Below are 7,353 nucleotides of genomic sequence, written 5' to 3' on the forward strand. Positions count from 1 at the left end.
TCAGAACAACCTCATGCTTTCTCAAAACCTCCTCTAGGCCTACAGCATCGCCATCGCCATCACCATCCGATACGCCTAAATGGAACCAGATGTAATTGCATATCAAAACAGGCAGTATAATAGTATTAATGACATCATTCCCAGATCCGCTGTCATTCTCTTTTAATAGAAGAACTAAATAGAAGAACACGATGTACTGGTTAGTTCACTAGTTAACTTTCTTAATGCAGCCTTGGGAAGTCTCGATCCCTCTAATGACTTCTTTTATATTCAGTCACACCTGACTCATTGAAAATCAAAGTGTGGAGGCCCCTTCACAGTGACTCAAAATAGCAGGAGAATCAACCTGGTGAGGGGGGCGACCGTGTGCAGCCAAGTGACAGGGAATTTATGGGAGCACTTAAGGCTTCTAGGGAAATAAGAAAGAGAGAGCGAGTAAAAGAGGCAAACACTTGTCTATGAGTGGCTTATTAAAAAGGTGAGAAGTGAGTGTACTGTCTGGAAGGGGGAATAATTGTGCTCTTAAAAGGGACTTCAAAAGGCCAGTCGTGTCGGTGGAAAACCGTTAGCATCATGTGAAGGAAATGGCTCATGAGGGTCCCCCGCGCTATCGGCATGTGGTGGATCAAACCGTCTGGGGCGGAGGCATGGCAGACACCATGTCCAGCTGTCCTCGTGTCCATCTTTTTGTTGAACCACATTTGTCTCTCTTCTGTTATGTTCCATGAATCGTGCTAATAGGGTTGTTATGATCTGCACTGCTGATATATTGGAAATATGTTTGTTTGTCAGGATTATGCAGCTTACACAACAAATACAACTAGGCCTACCCTGTAAAACTTATTTCAATTTGTAAAATCCGACGTATTTAATGCGACATGTTTTTTGTTTTTCGTGTTAAATGATTTTTCCACAACATTGTAGATGTGTGAAATTCGAAATGTCAAGTTAGCTGAAAGTGCAAAGAATGGATAGACCTACATAGATTATTTGTTATGAATATTTTCAAATATCAGGAGCAGATAATACGCAGGAATTTACATATTGCTGACTGTGTTACTGATATTTTGACTATTTTGTTTTATACAAACATAACGTGTAGGCTTAGTCTCCCAAAAGTTGCAGTTTGATCTAGTTTTGTTTTCGTAGTCAATGCAATTTTTGACTGCTTAAGGAAAACATGGTTGATATGCTATTTTCGCAATGTTTACAATAAATAAATAAATAAATATATATATAGAGAAAGAGAGAGTTGTTTTTGTAACTTTTTTTTAATCTGCACTCAACTAAAACGGTTTATGTATATATATATATATATATATATATATATATACATATATATATATATATATATATATATACATATATATATATATATATATATATATACATATATATATACATATATATATACATATACATATATATACATACGCAGGGGCGCTGGACTGGGGGTAAAACCAGTACTGATTACCAGGGCCCCAAAGGAAGAGAGGGCCCTTGAAAAGTCTGGAATATATATTTTCAAGGGGAGGGGGGCCCATTAGGACTGCCTATGAATAGGGCCTGGGATCTTGTGCAGCGCCCCTGTACATACATATACACAGTTTTAGTTATCAGGACCTAGTGGTGATTAATGTGTATACTGTGTATATATATATATATATATATATATATATATAGTAATTTTAATAGATTGATGCCCCAAAATAAAATATTAAGTGACAAAAGAGTGCGATGCAAATGGCTTTGTGGAACTGCATTTCAAAGTTTTTTAAAACTCATTTTTACCATTTGCAACCAAGATATCACATTGTAAACAGGTGTAAAAATGTTTTGTGTTTTCTGTGTAACCACTACTGTAGCATGGATAATAACTACAGTCTGCACAAGTTGTGGGCTAATAAAGAGAACTATAATGTTTTGGGCCATTACCAGCAGTTTGTTCTTGATTTCAGGGTAATATACAGTTTTGGTTATTACAGCAGAAAGTGCTGCAAGGTCTGTTCTGCAGAGTTGTGGGCTAATAAAAAGAATTGTACTGTTTTGGACTATTCCCCGCAGTTTGTTCTTGATTTCAGGGTAATATTACAGTTTCGGTTATTACAGCAGAAAATGCTGCAAGGTCTGTTCTGCTGAGGATGTCAAACCACCAAGCTTTCTTCCCTTGTATTGCAGTAGGGATCAGACGTTCTCTGCAAGTTTATTCTTGCTATTATAAAATGGTGATGTAGATTCAGTGGCTTACAAAAGGTCCCTTGGAGGATAATGAAAGTAAAGAGACAAGCATTGGGGGTTTTATTGAAAAAGAAAAAAAAAAAAACATTGATATCAAAATCATGGTCTCCACTGATTTAATTCCAACTACTCCAGATGTGGTTTATCATGGAACAAGGAATGCACTCTTTAAAGGAAAGTTCTCCCAAACATAATTCTGAGATCAATTCTGAGACCCTTATGATTCTCAAACCCCACTGACTTTCACTGTGCAGACAAAAACTTTTTTTCTTTAAATATTTGTGTTTCGTGGAAAAGAAAGTCATTTTCATATATATATATATGAAAATGACTTTCTTGTGTGTATATATATATATATATTTGGATTAAGTACTCCTTTAATTTTCAAAATAAACAATGATTCAGAATAGTTTCTACTATTTAATTGGTTGTGTCCACATTGACTAGCACATTGATCTCCCATAAAAACAGCACAACAAGGACATAAAGTGTTTGTTTAGTTATAAAATCTCTTGGAGCATTAGAAACTCCCTAAAACTGCTTGAATTCCTCAGTTAGATCTTCAGATATTCATTACAAATAGTCACTTAGCACCTCATCATAGCCATGTCTCTGGCTGTTTTCAGCCTTGCTACTTCTCATCTGAAGGCCTTTTATTTATTTTTTTATTAATTGAGGTATTTGAGCTTTTGACTCTTTGACAGGGATCTGACAATGATTATAGAAAAAAAAAATGATGGTGCTTTTTTTAGCATGCAAGTATTTCATCCTTCTCTGCAGGCTAGAGCTCTGTCACTTAATATTACAGTAGACCAAAATAAACACATTATATAAACATTTGTATAATAAATGTTACAAATTTTTCCGCATCATATCAAATATCTCACCTTAAGTTATTTTTATGGCTAAAATAATTTACTGCTTAACTTAAATTTCAGCAGCAATGTCACGAAACCGATACATCTTTACTGTCTTGCCAAATGTCAAGGCGTATTTTTTCAACTAGCAACTTCTGTCTTATTTTAGGGTATTTATTTATTTTGTGAAGTCAAGGTAAGTAATAAGGCTGGATCCATCACATTACACCAGGCCCATGTGTTTCTCATGAGTGTGAATGAGTTGTTCTGAATCTGGAATCTCAGTCCATTCTGCTTCAGTTTGCTTTTTCTTGCCGTCATTTTATCTCTCACTGAAGTGTTCCTGACACATCTGTACAAATGATCAGTGACACAAATCTGCTTTTTAAAAGGTAGTTTTTTTTGTTGGTCAAATTTATATTTCCATTTCACCAATAATTGTTTACCACAAAATTACATTTACCTCTTCTGCACAGGTGCTGCTGATGTTTATGATCAGCACCCACTGATTTTTTTGTAGGAAATCCAGCATCCTGCTTCTCATGAGACAAAGGTAAGAACCCCTGATGTGTTCACAGGAGCTCACAACAGATAATAGATGCTTTGTAATCCAGAACCATTTATTCATGTACTTTAGAGGAACCACTGCCAAGTTATTAAAGGTAATCGTATTTGCTGTAATCTATTTCAAAATAAATATTCCTAAATATATATTCTACCAGTACACACACACACACACACACACAGAGAGACACATACATATGTATCTACTGGAAATTAGTTTAAAAATATATTTTGGTATATGAAGGTTGAGACTAAATATTACTGTTCACTTCACTGTTTTCCCACATATATTTAGCATTTCTTTTAAATGTTTTGAAAAATGCTTTCTTTTATTTTTTTCTTCTTTTTTTTGAGAAATGGGGAATGGAATCAGGACTTATTGCATGCTTCTGAAAAGTTATATTTCCCATTCCCATTTGGCCTGTTATTATTAGTAATTTCATTTGCAGTCTCTTGCGAGTTTCACCATTGATTTATGAGTCCCTCTTTCACATATAAACTTTTTACGGTATGCAAATGATTCCAGAAAGTCCTGTTTATTACCTGCTAGATAAGCCTCACAGTTACAGTTGCAAGCTTTAAATGAATGCATTTAGGGTCAAACACAAAAAAAAAGAGAGAGAGAGAAGTCTTAAATGTCCAGTGCAATTAAAATTGAGCAGATGATACCACACTGGAGATATAAACAGAGGGAATTATCAGGTCTGTTGGACTGTGCTCATAATTGAACATGTGAGACACCGCAAAAAACACTAACAGCCCAGAACGGCTGAGATCTTGTGCAGCTGAGACCACAAGCAGAAATGGAGCTTGGATGTGATGTCTGTTGCAAAAACTCAAAAAGAAGAGAAGTCAAAGCAAGATGAATAATCTGTGGGCCCTGGATGTTTTTGTGCAAAGATAAATCAAGTGAAGCAACGTCAAGTCTCGTTAGTAAATGATGAATCAGGTCGAATATATTACAAATACGACCCGGAGCGGTTTCCTGGAAAATCTTGACATCATTTACACAGCTGCTCATGTAAACGGATCATCCTGAGCCTTTATTACACTTGAGAGCTCTGTGGTGGAGTTTCCTACAAGTGGTCAGGCTTTAGCTTAGGATCCATCAGGGAGGTGAAGACCTCCCACTGGTGTCTGGGTAGAAATGGACCAAAGATAGACAGGACAAAATGTAATATGATGTTTTAATGACATTTCTTAATGCTTTTAACTGTTACATGTGTTTTTCTCATTAGAAATTAAACAAAGTATGTTTTAGTTCAGTATTAGACGTCTTGAATTCCACTGTGGGGTTTGTCCATTGGATCGTTCTCATTTGCAAAGTCTATTTGCTTAAGTCTAGAGGTGTCTAGCATGTTGACAATTGACAAAGTGAACTTTGATTAAAACAAGAATGTGTTTGAGCTTTCCCAGAGCTCATCCGTGACTTATACCTTAACCTGACAACAAATCTCTCTTAGGAAACCGATACCGATGACTCTTCTAACCCTTCCTGCATATTTCACACCATCCTGCTCCACAGCATTAGAGTCTCATGATCATGACTGACTCGTACTATAGCCACAGTAAGTTTCAAACATTGAGATGCAGGCTTGAGGAAGTTTCTGGCAGTGAACTGATCTGGATGACAGTGGGTGCTTCTGACGCTTCATTGGAGGTTATGGGAGGTGAGATAAGCAGAAGGAAAGAATACGGACTGAACACTTCAAAGCAGAACGTGTCCACTATGTCATTGTAAATGGGTATATGGCCAAACTACTGGGGAGGAAGATGATAATGCTTCAAAAGTATTTGAAAGTAGGAGACAAAGATCTCATCAGTGGCCAATAAATAGTCTTCTGTGGTGTCTGTTCACAGTAAGATGTCATGGGTGCAGCTTTTAAGCATTAAAACAAGACAAGGGTATCGGTTTACTTGGTTCAGATATTGAATAGCAGTAATGACACTTCGTTATTTCTTTTCATAATTTTTTTATTTTATTTATTGAGCAGATTTCATTCATGTAGATGTGTAGCTGTGCAAAAGATGGAAAAGTTGTTAATTAGAATGCAACATTAAAACCCTTACCAAACGTGGTGAAAAAAAACACATTTCACATTTCATTTCATTTCACAGGACTGTGCATTTTTTGAAATAATATTAATTTTTTTTTGATAAGTAATAGATATATTTTTACAAGGCTATACATGTACAGTACATAGAATGTGTGTGTGTGTGTGTGTGTGTGTGTGTTTGTGTGTGTGTGTGTGTTTGTGTGTGTTTGTGTGTGTGTGTTTCTATCCATTATGCACATTATGGTGATTTATGTTACATTTAATGCTGTTTGCTTCATGTTTATTAAATCATTTTCATGTCATTTTTTAATGGTGACTTCAAGTCACCATGTTTCATCTTTTATTTATTTAACGCTCCTAGGTTAGTGACATATCAGTTAATTAACTGTCGAATACATCCTGTAATGCTTGAAATTACCATTCTAGTGTTTTATTATTTTATTTTATTTTTTTACTTACTTTCCAGCAACAATAGCTGCCATTTTTTTCTGAAAAACTAAATATTATTTTAAAGTACTGAGCATTAGACAAAGCTGACTGGCAGTGAAGCTGATGGATCATACAGTAATGTAAATGTCATTTGTTGTAGTGTTGTGTCTTACAGGCTGTGCTCAGTTAATGTTTTCTGACAGCACATCCAGACTGATGAAATCCAACCTTTACGGCTCTGAAATATTCATGCCTATGCTCAGTGTCTTTCCACTCTGCAAGTATACCATGCTTTGTTCATCTTGTTCCAATTTCCTTTAGTGAACAGCCTTAAGATAATGAGGCACTTCATCACTCTTTTGGACTTTTGGGTATTTTTGTGCTTTCAGCTCTCTTCAAGGATGTGTAAATCATATTAGCCTACTATAATCATATTAGGCTATTTTATCCGCTGGTCAGTAAGTCCACAATCAAGGGTCCAACCAAATACTCATTTCAAAATGACTGTAATCTTGGTTTGTTCTTCACTGAGGGTTTTTGAGGTTTGCTGGATTCTTGTTTGTGTTTCTCGCAGCAGGCAAAAGTCTAACCTCACTTTTATAGGGACAATTTGTTGCATGCTTGTTTCGTGAGAAATCGACAACAAATGAAATATAGTTTAATTGAAAGCAACTGGCTGGATTCAACATATCCAACTTTTGCATATTAAGAATAGTTCACCCAAAAAATAGGACTCGGTCATTATTTATTCACCATAATCTTATGAGAGAGGAACAGTTTGAAAATCTTGATGGAAGGAAGTAAGGGAGTCATTTTTGGAACAGCATGATGGTGTTGACATATCTTTGGCTGAAATATCCCTCTAATGTTTGCCTCTGAGTTTATTTGAACAGTTTTAACAATATTGATGTGGAAGCAAATGGAGCAAATGAAGAAGCCTACCAAAATATGATATTTTATGTCCTTAAAAACATACAAATTCATTTTTTTTGTGATAGTGCTAAACATTTGTGGTTTTAGCACTATTTATATATTATAATATTTATTCATATTTTGAATTAGCTTTTATTTGTTTATTTTATTTATTTCAAGTTTTCATTTTTGTTTTTAAGTATTTTATTCTATCTACCTTTATTTTTATTTCAGCTTATTTTATTTCAGTTCATTGCCAAGTCAACATCTCCTTTTATTCGACATTTACTTAATCT

This window comes from Carassius carassius, chromosome 47, assembly GCF_963082965.1.
Source record: "Carassius carassius chromosome 47, fCarCar2.1, whole genome shotgun sequence".
Classification (NCBI taxonomy): domain Eukaryota; kingdom Metazoa; phylum Chordata; class Actinopteri; order Cypriniformes; family Cyprinidae; genus Carassius; species Carassius carassius.